The sequence below is a fragment of the Sus scrofa genome, chromosome 15 (assembly GCF_000003025.6).
Source record: "Sus scrofa isolate TJ Tabasco breed Duroc chromosome 15, Sscrofa11.1, whole genome shotgun sequence".
Taxonomy (NCBI): Eukaryota; Metazoa; Chordata; class Mammalia; order Artiodactyla; family Suidae; genus Sus; species Sus scrofa.
Window position 1 is genome coordinate 99,581,580 of NC_010457.5, and position 16,202 is coordinate 99,597,781.

The 16,202-nt window shown below is 37.5% G+C and overlaps 1 protein-coding gene across 4 annotated transcripts in view; it reads left to right on the forward strand.

Annotated features, from left to right (window-relative positions):
- SLC39A10 (solute carrier family 39 member 10) overlaps window positions 3,251-16,202 on the forward strand; it is a 139,792-nt gene continuing 126,840 nt past the window's right edge. For 3 of the 4 annotated variants that reach the window (XM_021075822.1, XM_021075824.1, XM_021075825.1), the window contains exon 1: window positions 3,284-3,388. The gene's annotated coding sequence lies outside the window, so the exon portion shown is untranslated. Of the gene's footprint in view, window positions 3,389-16,202 lie in introns of all 4 variants that reach the window. The other variant, XM_021075818.1, reaches the window with a different exon arrangement.

A 16,202-nucleotide genomic window follows, 5' to 3' on the forward strand; every position in this document is an offset into this window, starting at 1 on the left:
AGGTCTCTACACACTGGTCCTCATCTTTTATAGAGTGGTAGGGTCATTTGATATAACCATGGGTGACGAGGCCCATCTGCTCAGCAGGGTTTGTGGGCGGGGACAGATACTTTTAGAAGGTGATGTGGGCAGAAAGGAAATTATGTACCACTCTAACCAGAAAGATACCAGGGGTGAAAATGATAGGAAGGAAACAGCACCAACTTTAAAGATAAAAGAAAAGGTGTCACCATTATTCAAAAATTAAACTGAGTGATCATAGACTTTTGCTTTAATCACGGTTTTAGATTTATAATCTCAGAATTTACTTTGAAGACGTCTGAAACCCTCTTCAAGCAGAAAGATTACAGAAGAAAACAATCTTTAATCAAAAATCTGCAATCTAAAAAGATATTTGTATCCATTGTATCCCAGGTGCTGGAAAGCATCAACACATAGCTACATTTTATGACTTTCTTGCAGACTTACTTCCTCAAAATGAGTTTGCACTTTGAAAGGGCTAACAAAAGACCTGGGTAGAATTTCTCTCAACAAAAAGTGAAAAGCGCATTTCACTTTTAAATAAATTACCATTTTCATCTCTTGATTTCCAACAGGGTGTTAGAGATTCTCATCTACCCCCAGCCTAACTCCGGATGTGTTCACTGGCAGAGGGGAAGTTTTCAAGTTTTCAGCAGTATGCGTGGGTGGCTGTGAGGAAAGAAGCCTGTGATTATCAGAGCAGTACAACCAAACGTCTCCGCTAGAGCAAAGGAGGACTACAAGAAGCTGGAGTAAGAAGAGTTTTTCTTCCCTTTCCTATAATGCATCCGGGTCAACTTAGACCCAAATAACAATCGGACTGTTTACTGTTGTAACTGTGAAAAAAGTGAAGGAAGCACCCTACACCTGGAATGGATTGGGGCAAGGATACTAAAACTTCCCTCTGAGGCACGGAAATTGCACGAAATGTTTTCTTGATGGTTCTAATACTCAAATTAAGAAGTCTTTACCTAGACTAGTCCAAGGTAACAAAACTAATAAAAGAAAGTTAAACTTGGGAGTTCCCGTCGTGGCGCAGTGGTTAACGAATCCGACTAGGAACCATGAGGTTGCGGGTTCGGTCCCTGCCCTTGCTCAGTGGGTTAACGATCCGGCGTTGCCGTGAGCTGTGGTGTAGGTTGCAGACGCGGCTCGGATCCCGCGTTGCTGTGGCTCTGGCGTAGGCCGGTGGCTACAGCTCCGATTAGACCCCTAACCTGGGAACCTCCATATGCTGCGGGAGCGGCCCAAGAAATAGCAACAATAACAACAACAACAAAAAAAAAAAGACAAAAAGACCAAAAAAAAAAAAAAAAAAAAAAAAAGAAAGTTAAACTTGGAATGCCCCTGTGTGCTCAGTGGGTTAAGGATCCAATGATGTCCCTGTGGGTGCCAGGGTCACTCCTGTGGCATGGGTTGGATCCCTGGCCCAGGAATTTCTGCATGCCAGGTGTGGCCAAAAAGGAAAAAAAAAAAAAGAAAGAAAGATGAACTCAGGAAAAACATATGAAACATAGAGAAAACACTTTCCCAAAAATGTTATTTAGTCTATGGCTAATTCTGATTTTAGTTAAAAAACAAAACAAAGCCCAGTGATAGTTACAACTAAACAATAGTTAAAAGAAAGAAGGGAAGATTTTAGACATAAAGACAGAATCTCCCCCCCCCCACCCCCGCTGTACAGCATGGGGATCAAGTTACTCTTACATGTATACATTTTTTTTCCCCCACCCTTTGTTCTGTTGCAATATGAGTATCTAGACATAGTTCTCAATGCTACTCAGCAGGATCTCCTTGCAAATCTATTCTAAGTTGTTATCTGATAACCCCAAGCTCCTGATCCCTCCCACTCCTTCCCTCTCCTATGGGTCAGCCACAAGTCTATTCTCCAAGTCCATGATTTTCTTTTTTGTGGAAAGGCTCATTTGTGCTATATATTAGATTCCAATTATAAGTGATATCATATGGTATTTGTCTTTGTCCTTCTGACTCATTTCACTCAGTATGAGAATCTCTAGTTCCATCCATGTTGCTGCAAATGGCATTATGTCGTTCTTTTTTTATGGCTGAGTAGTTTTCCATTGTGTATATATACACCACTTCTTCCTAATCCAATCATCTGTCGATGGACATTTGGGTTGTTTCCATGTCCTGGCTATTGTGAATAGTGCTGCAATGAACATGCAGGTGTGTGTGTCTCTTTTAAGTAGAGTTTTGTCTGGATATATGCCCAAGACTGGGATTGCAGGGTCATATGGAAGTTCTATGCGAAGATTTCTAAGGTATCTCCAAACTGTTCTCCGTAGTGGCTGTACCAGTTTACATTCCCACAAACAGTGCAGGAGGGTTCCCTTTTCTCCACAACCCCTCAAGCACTTATTTGTGGACTTATTAAAGATGGACATTCTGACTGGTGTGAGGTGGTATCTTGTGGTAGTTTTGATTTGCATTTCTCTTATAATCAGCGATGTTTAGCATTTTTTCATGTTTGCTGGCCATCTGTAAAGACAGAATTTTTTAAATCAACATTTCATGTAGCAGCTCCTGAGTGGCCTTCCCATTTCTCAATAGCTTTGATTTGTGGAAATAATGGTTATGCAATTTCCACGCATTGTGCTCCAATCACAGCATGTAGGCAACAATGAGAAGAAAACAGCTAAACACACTTGAAGCTGGAGATTCTGATAAGCTTTTCTTTTTGTTTCACAAAGGTTTTTAACTTGATATTTTTCTGAGGCACCCAAGATATTCCTATTGAGCTTTAATAAGATATATGTGAACACAGCAAAATGTCTCATTTTCTTAAATATATCTATGGCAGCAGCACTGGTTAATCTAGTAAAAAGAACTATTGACTATGAGAATTTCACAGTTGACAGATTGTTGGTCCTTCTCTTAAAAAAAATCTTTTATGCCATCTGTTTACAAAAGATGAGAAATGTTGGAGAAAATTATTTCCCTTAGGACATAATGCTACAGCCATCCAGAGAGAGTTCTCTGGTGTTTTCAGTGAGTACTTGGTACAAGGAAAGAGACGGCCTCAGGTCTGCACAGTCGTTGGCCTAGAAAAACAAATATGATTTCCTCTGGTCCCTATTTTAGTTTTACTCTTTGAACTTCCAACCGTTTATTTATTATTGTTGTTGTTATTTTTAATTGGGCACAGATTGTTTCAGGAATCATCTTAGCTCCCTTTTTTGAAGCCCCCTTTTAAAAATTTGTTGAGACTGGTTTCTAAAGGGCTCCACCTCCCCAACCTGTCACTATACAGGGGCCTGTGACTTGGACAACACCCTCGCTTCTGAGCTCAGCTGAGGACTGCAGGGTGAAGGGCAGCTGCTGAGGAGGTAGAAGTGCAGATTTGGAGGTAGGTGACAACATAGAACTTCAACATAAAAATCCCCATGCCGCAGAGCAGTGGTAAATTTTCAAACACTAAGAAACATTGAGAAATAAAGCCTATCTATCAAGCGTAATTCTCTCAAAAGGATTTTCCCCTTTATATCTAAAATCCTGGGAATTTCACCTCCTCACCTCATTATTTCTAAGTGATTAATTATATATGTTGGTTACTTGTCACTAGATGGCATCACGCAGTGTTTCTTGACAGCGGTAATTAAGTTGGCAAAGTTACAGATTGGGCCATTTTTTGTATTTTCTTCTTTGGTATGAATCTATAGAATCTAAATCAGATCCTGGATGTTTCATCTTTATTTGTGTTATGGATTTGACTTTGTAAAATTTGTATAGTCTTTGAGATTCTTTTTCCTCAGGATATCTTGGTGGTATGTAAACCAAATAATTAGTGTTACATATATAATAAATTAGTTTCTTCCTCTAAATTTTCTTCCAAGTCACATACACAAATATTTACTTATAAACATGCTGCAGAACTAAAATAAAGCCATACACATCCAGGATCTTTATCTAGACATGCAGGTAGGAAAAAATATATAAATGAACTTGTTTTATCTGAACATGATTCCCTGAATTTTAGTCATGGATAAGCCATACTGATAGAAAAATATAAAAATGATCAGTTGATACATTCAGAAACATGTGAAATTTATAAAGGAAATATAACAGCAATGAACAAGAAAAACAGATGTAAATATGAGTTAATGGTGTCAGTTTTGTGCTCTGCCAGATATGACAGAGAAAATAAGACCATTTTTATTTATTGCATTACAAAATGTCTTCTGTTACTCAAGAATGAATTCTAACTTCTATGTTGTCAAAACAGAATCATTTTTTTCTAAACTACAATTATGACTTAGTGACCTGAAATTTTGTAAATAATAATTATGTATTATTTGGAATGAAGGTAACAAGATAGATGATTAGATAGCACTTAAAATCTGTAGTATTGCCCTTCTATTCTCATTTACTTATTTAATACCTGAAGAGACATTTCTGTTTCAGTTTGCTTTATTTTATTTCATTCATTCATTTATTCAACAAATATTAGTTGTATACTTATATTGGATAAGATACTAAAGATGCAAACATAGGAGTTCCCACTGTGGCACAGTGGGTTAAGGATCCAGTGTTGCTGCAGCTATGGCATAGAGAACTATCCTGGCCCAGGAACTTCCATATGCTGTAGGAACAGCCATAAAAAAACAAAACAGAAAAAGATGCAAAGATAAATAGAACACCAAATTTGCCCTCAAAAAGCTTTTGTTTTTTTATGTTGTTAAACATCCATAAAGTAAGTTTCAGAATCAATTATGGGGTTAGGAGAAGGAAGGCAAGAGAGAGAGTGAGAGAGGGAAAGAGGGAGGAAGAAAGGGAAAAAGAGAAAGGAAATACAGAGTCTTAGACTAGTGAACAAGATACATGGTTTATAGTCCTAGCGCTACTAGTAACTTGTGCTATGATCCTAGACTTCCCTCATTGGATATTGAAATAAAATAATTTTGTAAAAAAAAAATTTTGTAAAAAAAAAAGTACTTTGTAAACTTTAAAATACTTTTTAAATGTAAAGATTTTTAAGCTTTTGAATTTCTTCCTCTAAGAATTCCACAATTTAAAAATAAATTTTGGATGCTATATTCAAATACTTCCTCCCTTTTAATTTCTCCTCTATTTCAAAATTCCAGCTACATAAATAAAACCCATTAAATTTCCAACTAACTTTGTAAAACAAAAAGTGAACAGAAGCAGTATGATCTTGGAAAGAGAAAAGGTGAGAGGCTAAATTAAATGGCCCCGTGACCACATCGACTCTGAAACATGGAGACTCTTGGATTACTGACTTAGCGTCTTCTACTCTAATAATTCTTGCTGCTTTGCTTGGTTTTTGCACATGAGAAATAGAATTTCAAGCAAATTCTGTTACATTAACACTTGTGGCATCAAGAAAGCTCTTGTGATGTTCATTTTGGCCCTATAACTTTAATTCTTCTACAGTTTGATAATAGAAAAAAATTAAAACAGGTTCCAGTTGATTACTGAATTATGAGATTTTGTACAACATCTGTTCTTAGACTAGTTCAGTAATTTTGCAAAATGCTTCCTATTTTTCATTAAGGCAAGTAATATCATGTTCTACATTAGATAAGTCAGAAAATTTCTTTTCCCATAGACTGTATGCAGAAGTCAATATGTAAGGAACTCCAAACTCATGGTACTTATGGTACTTAATACTTATGGTATTTAAGACCATAAAGAAGGATGCATAAAATGGTCAAGCTCTTGACTGGATCTGGGTTGTGTAGAGAATTATTTTATCTTCATTTCCTAGTCTGTTATCAGGGGATTTTGTCTTTTATCTGTAGTCTATTCAGCTATATTTTTAGTATGATGATGACTTACCAGTAAAGATAAACTTCTCATTAAGCATTTAGGCTGAAAATGTTCCCTCAATGTATTATATAATCTTACTTTGAAATAGTCTTAATTCATTAGGGAAAGAAAAAAAGTATTTTGGATTCATTCTTCCTATAAACTATGTGTGCCTATATTTATTTGGAATGATTAGTTTTGTTCTAGAATATTTGCTTTCCATCAGACATGGGCTAGGAGAAAATTCATAAGGTTAGAAAAGAAAATTTAGAGACTAAGACATCAACTTACCATGTTATTTCTCTCTTGGCTTTCCCTTTGTTTTTTATGTTTATGGTATTTTTCTCTTTGTTTAAAACATTATTTAGAGCCAACAAGTGTTGTAAGAATGACTTATTAGTATCTGTGAACAAGGAACCTAGGAAATGGAATTCTACTTCACTAGTTCTAGAAACTGTAGCACTTGAGCTTTTTACCATCAGTATATTTGGGGGGAAAGATGGTCTTTATCATGAAAGTATATGCACCCATATTTAGCCATGGACAGAACTTCCTGGAAGGAAGCAAAGACTTTTTCAAGAAATATTTTAGGAAAATGTGCTGAAGCTTTTCTCTAAAAATAAAATGTTTTTTCATCAGTACTGGTCATTTTTTAGCCACATATGACAAATTATCGCAGATGCTCATAAAAACCTAAAGGAAACTGAATGTTGTTCTCTTCTTAAATGGCGAATATCTTTCCTTCAGCTTCATTTTAAAACAAAAACAAACGTTATCACAGTTACTGAAGAGAATACAGGAAGTCCTATGGTCCCACCCAAAGTTCCTGCATTCAAAATGTCCTCATGGGGAAGAAGGTTCAAGGTGTTTTTAAGAATACAACTTTTTATGTTTCTGCCTGTTAACAAAGGCACTTCCTGTTTTGACCTCTAACCATACTAAGCTATCAAGAAAGACCATGGACTTCTCCTTTTTGCACAGTGAAGAGCGTGTTCACTCCCTTTCATATGTGTGTAGAGTTCAAAGTGAAAATTATGACTACTCAGTTCTCCTGAAGTTCTATATATTGTTCTACTGTCTCCCAACAAAGGTGGTGATTTTAATTTTGGGACTGGGGTGGGGGCCGCCTTGGCAGCATGTGGAAGTTCTTGGGCTGGGGATCAAACCCACACCACAGTAGCAACTTAAGCCACTACAGTGAAAATGCCGGATCCTTAACCCACTGCATCACAAGAGAACTTTGGGTTGTGATTTTCAATAATTTATAGTTATCTAGTCATGAACCTGATATTGAAGTCAACAGAATATGCAATATTCCTAATCTCAAATATAAATAGAGCAGCATGTTGCTTTTATTTTATTTAATTTTTTTTTTTTTTTTTGCCTTTTCTAGGGCCGCTCCCTCAGCATATGGAGTTTCGCAGGCTAGGGGTCTAATCAGAGCTGTAGCCACCAGCCTACACCACAGCCACAGCAATGCGGGATCCAAGCCATGTCTGCGACCTATACCACAGCTCATGGCAATGCCAGATCCTTAACCCACTGAGCAAGGCCAGGGACCAAACTGGCAACCTCATGGTTCCTAGTCGGATTTGTTAACCACAGAGCCACGACTGGAACTTTGAGCAGCATGTTGCTTTTAAATGGCCCCTGTGTTTTACTAAATGTTATTAACAGCTCTTAACACATTCAGGACTCAATGATTGCCTTCTTTAAAGCCACCTTCTTTTAAAAAAAAGAGAGAAGGAGGGGTTCCCGTTGTAGCACAGCAGAAACGAATCTGGCTAGTGTCCATGAAGATGCATGTTAGACCCCTGGCTTTGCTCAGCAGGTCAGTGATCCAGCATTGCCATGAGCTGTAGTGTAGGTCACAGATGTGGCTTGGATCCCAACTTGCTGTGGCTGTGGCATAGGCTGGCAGCTGTAGCACCAATTCAACCCCTAGCCTGGGAAATTCCATATGCAGAGGGTGCAGTCCCCCAAAAGCAAAATAAATAAATAAAAATAAAGAAAAAAGAGGGAGTTCCCATTGTGGTACAAGCAAAACAAATCAGACTAATGACCATGTGGTTGCAGATCTGATCCCTAGCTTTGCTCAGCGGGTTAAGGATCTGGCACTGCTGCGAGCTGTGGTGCAGGTCACAGACCTGGCTCGGATCCCAACTTGCTGTGGCTGTGGTGTAGGCCGGCCACTGTGGCTCCAATTGGACCCCTAGCCTGCGAAGCTCCATATTCCACAGGTGCAGCCCTAAAAAGGAAAAAAATAAAAAATAAATAAAAAAGAGAAAAAGAGAGTAGAGAGAGGGAGGGAAGGAAGGAAGGAAAGAAGGAAGAAAGACAGGTGGAGGGAAGGAAAAAGGAAGAAAAGAAGAATAGAAGGAGAATATAATCACTTCGAAATGAGAAAAAAACTGCTTGCAAGATCCAGTAATCTGAGTAACTGCTGCTTCCCAAAACCATAACAAAAAATTCTTAAGGAAAATCAAATTCCATTTAATATAAGAAATAAGGAGTTCCCGTCGTGGCGCAGGGGTTAACAAATCCGACTAGGAACCATGAGGTTGCGGGTTTGGTCCCTGCCCTTGCTCAGTGGGTTAATGATCCGGCGTTGCATTGAACTGTGGTGTAGGTTGCAGACGCGGCTCGGATCCCGCGTTGCTGTGGTTCTGGCATAGGCCGGTGGCTACAGCTCCGATTGGACCCCTAGCCTGGGAACCTCCATATGCCGCAGGAGCGGCCCAAGAAATAGCAACAACAACAACAACAACAACAACAAAAAGACAAAAAGAAAAAAAAAAAAAAAAAAGAAATGTCATGTTATTTTTTTAAAGTAGATACAGATGAGTGGAATGCTAAAGACATACATGACTTCAAAATAAATTTAAAAAGCATTTTAGAAGGTAATAGTATCAAAGTTTTTTTGAAAAGTAGTACTACACATTGATAGAGGAAGCTATTTCAAGGGGGGAAAACTCATTATCTATTCTATTTTCTATATTTTTGTGAAGATGCCAGATTGTTAGAAGTAAGAATATATTTTCTAACAAAAAAAGACAACCTTATCTAGAAATTTGTTCTTCAATTCTTGAGGGAAAGTATATATTTTTATGATAGAAAAGTGATTTATTGGCTTTCCCAAAAATCCTTTCCAGATTCTATAAGTCCGTCTTTGAATATAAGTTCATATACTATTAAATATACATGTATACAATTTAAATGATACAGGGATAGCTAGAAACATTTTAGAAAGACTCGAACAATTGTTTTCTTTAAAAATTTTCAGCAATTGGGATAAATACAGTAAAATTAAATTCCTTCATGCATTTATTATTATCATTAATGATTTATGTATGGCTTTTTAAAAATAAGAAATTCATATGTTTCAGATTCAAATTCCAGATTGTTACGCATACCAAATGATACTAAAACAATAAAACATTTGCTAAAGCAGAAGATAAGCAAAACATCCTCAAAGGATGCTGTTGGTGTAGCTAATAGCAAAGTTGTTAAGACTGCTAATCCCATTTGGAAATCGGTACAACTTGATGAGCAGATGCACAGAAGATATTAGTGGGAGATCTGAGAAAACCAAAGATAATTAGAAAAGTCATTTTTAGCAGAACGCATTCTAGAGCAAAAATAAGTTTTAGATGCAGAAGATTCTCTGACACAGTAACTAAAGTGATTAGGCTTTCTTGACTAATATTCCTGTAAATTTATAAAACTGAAACAAAAATGGGTAGCTGTCAAAAATCAATGTTTCCCCTTCTTCCATAAAACAATAAACACTTTTTGTAAAAGAATTTTGCTATAAAAATGATCACCAGTACATGCTTTCCTTAATTCTTAATTTATGTTTTAATGTATTTTCCATAAGTAAACAATTGAAAAATTACCTGATACTCTTGATTCGTTAGCAGTCTGGCCAGGGAATTAGATAATAGATAAATAATTTTGTTTTGCTTATATTATTCTCTTTATTTGCTTACTTGTTGAAGTGTAGTTGATTTATAATATTAGTATCAGGTGTACAACATAGTGATCCAACAATCAAGTACATTACTAAATGATCACCACTAAGAGTCCAGTAGCCATCTGTCACAATATAAAATTATAACAGTATTATGGACTCTATTCCCTGTGCTGTACATCACACCCTAGTGATTTATTTTTTTTATAGCTGGAAGTTTGTATCTCTTAATTTCCTTCACCTATTTCACTCAACCCCCACTGCCACCTCCTGCCTGGCAATCACCAGTTTACTCTCTGTATCTACATGTCTGTTTCACTTTGTGTGTTTCTTTGTTCTGTTTTTCAGATTCTACATATAAGTGAGATCATACTTACTTGTCTGTCTTCGTCTAACTTACTTGCTTTAGCATAGGGCACTTTAGGTTCATCCATGCTGTTGCAAATGGACAATTTCATTCTTTTTTATGGTTGAGTAATAGATAAACAATTTCAAAAAAAATTTATAAATAAAATATGTACTGTGGCCATGGTAATCCTTCAAATTCAAGGAGACACTCAACATCTAGGACTGCTTTTATCTCTAAAAAGTCATTGCTCAACATGCCCAGTTTTAAATGGTGAAAGCTTAAGAGCAGGAACTAGGGAGTCAGATAGTCTGCATTTGAATCATAGAATAGTAGTACCATTCATTACAAACTCTAGTACATTCAACCAATTTACCCCCAGAGCAAACCTTGTCTTCTCCTTTTTAAATGAAGATGGTAACAGCCCCTACTTCATAGGGTTGTTTAGGGGGTTAAATGAGATAATTCCTGGTTAGTACAAAGTCTGGGACACTGTAGACAGGCTATTTACATTACCAGTTCCAATGATGGTATTGAAGATGGTGCATCTTCTACAAGGGTTCTGAATGTCTTCCTGAGAGCTTTAATTTTACCTGGACTAAAAGGTAAGCTCACCCCTCACCTTCCCACCCCTTGATGTTGAGAACTTAATGTCTATACAGAAATTAAAAGGTTAGAATTCCACTCTACTGTTCCTGACAACTTCACACCTCAGTAGTTTTTACTTAAGGAGTTATGTAGATGTGAAAAAGGAAAAGGCCATCCCAAAATATGTGGGAGCCACATTCGAAGGGAGAGAACGCACACACACAGAGCCAGCACTGTTTTAGATTTTTCCACTTTCCAGTGAAAACAACAGGGCAAGCTCCTGAGATTCGTTGTCTCAAAGGTGTATATCTAGAGATGGGTTATATCTCAGGTATGAAATTATAGTCTTTTAGAATTTGATAAAATTATAAAAGTGGAGCTTGGAAGTTCAGGAACACCTATCTGTGCTGAGGAAAACAGATAATTAACAAACTATAAAAATCACAAAAGCTAGAATATGCAGTGGATTAGGACTTGGCGGGGAGTCATTGTGATGCTACTTAGGAACATCTAACCCCTCCCAAAGGACCTTCTCAGGATGACTTTTCACTGAGGCAGCCTGAGATCATTTTGACCTCTCACCCTGTCTCCCACCACCTAGATAGGATTGCCTCCTTTTTCTTTGGACCCAGAGCACCTTGAGAAGCTGTTGCCAGAGTAAGTCTTATGTTCCACTTACCCAGGCTTAAGACATTATTACCAAGGCCGTGGAGAGGATTATTTAACCTCTCTAACATGTATTTTCTTTTAAACTTTGTTTTTTTTTGGTCTTTTTAGGGCTGCACCCGCGGCGTGTGGAGGGGCTGGGGGTCGAATCAGAGCTGCCGGCCTAGGCCACAGCCACAGCAACACCAATCCATGCTGTGTCTGTTAACTACACCACACCTCGAGGCAACGCTGGTTCCTTAACCCACTGAGCAAGTCCAGGGGTTGAATCCACATCCTCATGGATACCAGTTGGGTTCATTACTGCTGAGCCACCACAGGAACTCCCTATTTAAACTTTAAAATTTGATGTCATAGAATATGGCACTTGACTAAGATTTGATGACTGCAGAGCGCTTCTGGGGTATTAACAAAATATTTTGTTAAGGATATAAACTTGAATTTCTTCATATTAGAAACTGACTATGCAAGGAGAAATTTTGGCAGTTTTGGTTTGTAGATTCTTGTACCTAATTCCTTTTCCTCTTCCAATCTCCTTTCTTATATTCTTAGCACAATAACAAATTCAGGAACTACTAACTATAGTGAAGACTATAAGCATTCAGCACATAGAAAGTTAAATTATTGATGTTCACTGTATATACAGGGAATTGTTTCATTTGAAGCTCTAAATTATTAGATCTGTGTTTTTAAAAGGAAGTCTTAAGAAGAAACAAAACTCAGGTGACTGGTTCTTTACCATCTCTCTCAATAATGTTGTGTTCCAGGGTATTATGAGTCAGTAATAGTATAGTCCCCTTATAATTACAAATGTGAAGAACCAAAAAAGACAAATATTACAGGTTTGATTTGATACTCTCAAGATTTCTTTCAATTCTGAGATTCGAGAGATTCTAGGATGATGTAGAATGTTGGCAATATGACACAGTTATCAGACAATATCACATCATGTATTGAGCAAAAAAGAATTGGTGTGCATGTGTGTGTGTGTGTGAACTTTGATGGGTCTGGGAGGAAAATTTCTTTTAACTTCCTAGATTCTGTGCCTGGCCTAAGAATTTAGCTGACGTTAAGACAGATTAAGAGGAGAAAAACACACACATTTATTTAATATTTTTGACATGTAGATGGTACTCTTCAGAAAGAAAATGAAGTCCTGAAGAAGCCATCTGTCCCAAAGCTTGTGTATCTTTTTTACATAAAAATGCTAAAAAACCCGCCTTGGGAGGATGTGACAAGACCAAGGGACTTGAGCTGGGGACAGTAAGCTGTGGGGCAGTGACTAGAAATTACATGAAAATAATGGAAGATAAGGGTTTAGGAAGCTTGTACAGATCCATATGGGCCACAACTCCCAATCTGGTGAGAAGAATGTTCTCTTCCTGGTACAGGGAGAGCTCCTTTCTCATTGGCCTGCTTTTTTAGGTGGAGGTCCAACAGCCTTCATGCATTTGCTGTTTCTCAAATGCTTTCAACTTAAAATAGTCAATATGCCGAAGTGGCATATTTGTGGGTGGCATGTTTTGAATCTCTTCACCCAATAAATATTTTGAATCCATAGATAGTGGTGCATATGTGTGCTGACTGTTCATAACATCACAGTGATTTGCACCATAACACACCACAATCCTTCAGTTAAGAGCTTCATAAACAGACTGAGGCTCGTGTGTAATTTAGTTAGCAAATAAGCTATTTGATCAGCGAAGATTTTCAGGCTGATCAGAGAACTGAGCTGGTAAATTGTTCAATCAGTGAATTACATAAAATTAAAATGAAAACAATGTACTCTAGCATGAACTTTATCTCTTTGCCTTGATCATTAATCCCAAATAGTTGACTGATATGATGAGGGAACATATTAAAAAAAAAAAATCAATGGACAAAACTGAACACTAAAAATATGTTCCTGTTCTAAACCAATCAATTAGAAGTTCTGATTCGATTTGCCAAATACTTTTATGAAATGATGAAATGGAATATTAAATGAACATAAAGAGAAGTTAAGAAAAACAATAGATGATGAAAATAAATGAAGATAAATTTCCATATTGCATAAAATATGCACATTAAAACATTTACAAAGCATGTGTAATTTTTAATTGTAAACTTTAAAAGTAGAAGAATCAAAGATAATAGAAACATTACTTATATAATACAAAGACTAAGATGAAATCATTAAATTGTATTTGTGTTTCCTGGGAACTAATATTGAACTTAGTTTAATAATTTTTCAAATCCTGACTTATATATATAAGTTCTCTGCTGGAATTGTTATGTGCTCTTCAAATTTTTTTTACTATGTTGCACCTTCAGATTAGCTGTGCCAAGGGTACAATTTTAAAGATAAAAGATAATTACTTACAGGCCCAGACAGATCAGTAGGCACGTCAGGTCAGTGCCAACTGCAAAGAGTACCAGGGGGTGTTTGCTCCCTGGGAGGAAAGCTCAGGTTCCAGGCTCCTAAAAGGCCTGAAGTGTGAATTAACTCTGTTGATGCAAACCCTCTTCCAACTTGAAACATCCTCAGCTCCTCAATGTAGGAGACCCATCCTAAATTTAGATTATTGAAAACTTGTCTCATAGAAAGTACAAGACTTAGAACTATAAAACCCTAAGGAGAAACAGTGTTCAGGATATGGAGATCAGGAAGAGCCTTACGAAGCCCTTAGGATTATTCTGCTATTCACCCAAACAATGCAATGACGTGGGCAGAGTAAATAAACCTAAATAAATCTGTGACACATCAATGATAATGGATGTTTGTAGGCTTAATTTTTTTTTACACATGCTTTGTAATGTGCTCAGAACTGTTGAAGGCCTCAATTCTACTGAGATTCGAAGAGGTCCTCTTGTTCCAGATAACGTGAATCTTGAGCTTTCTTTTCCTCAATTGGTATGAGTGGTAGTGGCTTGTTTTTATTTTGCTTTGTTTGTTTTTGTTTTTACTATTTTGATTTAATTTAATTTAATTTAATTTAATTTAGTTTAATTTAATTTAATTTTACTTTTGGATATGCCTGTGGCACATGGAAGTTCCAGGTCCAGGGATTGAACCTGTACCACAGTGATGACAACACTGGATCCTTAACCTGCCAAGCCACAGGGATCCTTGGTGGTGGCTTGTTTTTTTATCTTTGGTTGTTCTCAAGTTGTTTTGCCAAACAATAATTTTAAGAATTAGGAGTTCCTATCATGGCTCAGCAGTAACAAACCTGAATAGGATCCATAAGGATGCAGGTTCGATCCCTGGCCTCACTCAGTGGGTTAAGGATCTGGCATTGCTGTGTAGGTCACAGACGCGGCTTGGATCTGGCATTGCTGTGGCTGTGGTCTAGGCTGGCAGCTGTAGCTCTGATTCGACCCCTAGCCTAGGAACCTCCATGGGGCTGTGGGTGCAGCCCTAAAAAAGCAAAATAATAATAATAATAATAATTGTAAGAATTAAAACAAATTTAGGTTCTAGATTGTCTTTATTTAATCTACTCCATATATCCTAGTAACTATTGCTCAATCCCCTCTAAACCCTATAGTGATCCAGTCTTAAACTCTTTGTAGCTTTACATTGATTATTTCACTCAAGTCTCAGTTGCCTCTTTCAGGACTTGATCCAAATACCCCTCAGGAGCCTGGAATTTCTTCTACCTCTCAAGTTTTCCTTCTTTTTGCTAATGTGCATCCTCTTCAACTCAGTTTTCTATTCCAAAACCCCTTTTTCCTCTAATTCCCACAAACAGGAGTATGGCCGACACTGAGACATTCAGATTTCAGGAAGTAGAACTGAGAAAAAAAGCTGTATGTCATAGGATTTCCCATAAGGGTGCCTCATGTAGGAGGAACCACCCTGTGATAAGAAAATAGCCCACTGTTTGCTGTGAAACTCAAATGATAGAGGGTTCAAGGACTGAAGGGCAGAAGTGCAAGAGGTGAGTGGCAGACACAGCCCTGACTGTATGCAGAGCCTGAAGGACAACAATGGATAGAACCATTCAGGCCACTTGTCAGCAGGTCCCTGATTACTGCATAGTATTTCAGGGCCAAGATGTATTGAATCCCTAAATTCACTCTTTAGGGGATCACTGTTTGAATCCCTAAATTTTAAACACCTCTATAGAGCTCTAAAATGAAATATTTACAGGCTGCCTAGGCCTAAAGTCTTTAGGACTTGGTTCTAGAAGCCTTCCAAAAGAGCCACATTTTGGCATTTCATTCTTTTTTTTTTTTTTTTTTTTTTTTTGTCTTTTCTAGGGCCGCACATGCAGCATATGGAGGTTCCCAGGCTAGGGGTCCAATCGGAGCTATAGCTGTCGGCCTACACCAGAGCTACAGCAACATGGGATCCGAGCCTCGTCTGCTACCTACACCACAGCTCACGGCAACACTGGATTCTTAACTCATTGAGCAAGGTCAGGGATTGAACCTGCAACCTCATGGTTCCTAATCGGATTTGTTAACCACTGAGCTGCGACGGGAATTCCCTCATTCTTCTTTTATTTTTTTCTTACAATAAATTAAACCTGAACCTTGACCCAGAGATGAACTGTTCTGGATTACTATCTTTTTGGACAAATGCCTTGCCTGCTTAGTTACCAGACATTTCTACATGTGCTAACTGAAGATTTAGAGTTGGTGGCAGGGGGCAGGGTGAGGAGAAGAACATTGTATTGCTTTTGACTGAAATTCTGGTTCACCTACAGATAAAATAAAAACTCAGAGCTGCTGTATCTAGTCAGATTCCAAATTCTTCTCAGAGTGAAACAGCAACCCTCCAAAGCAAATCATCAATGGCATTTGTAATGCTGTGAGGTGGGATGCTCCATATTATAA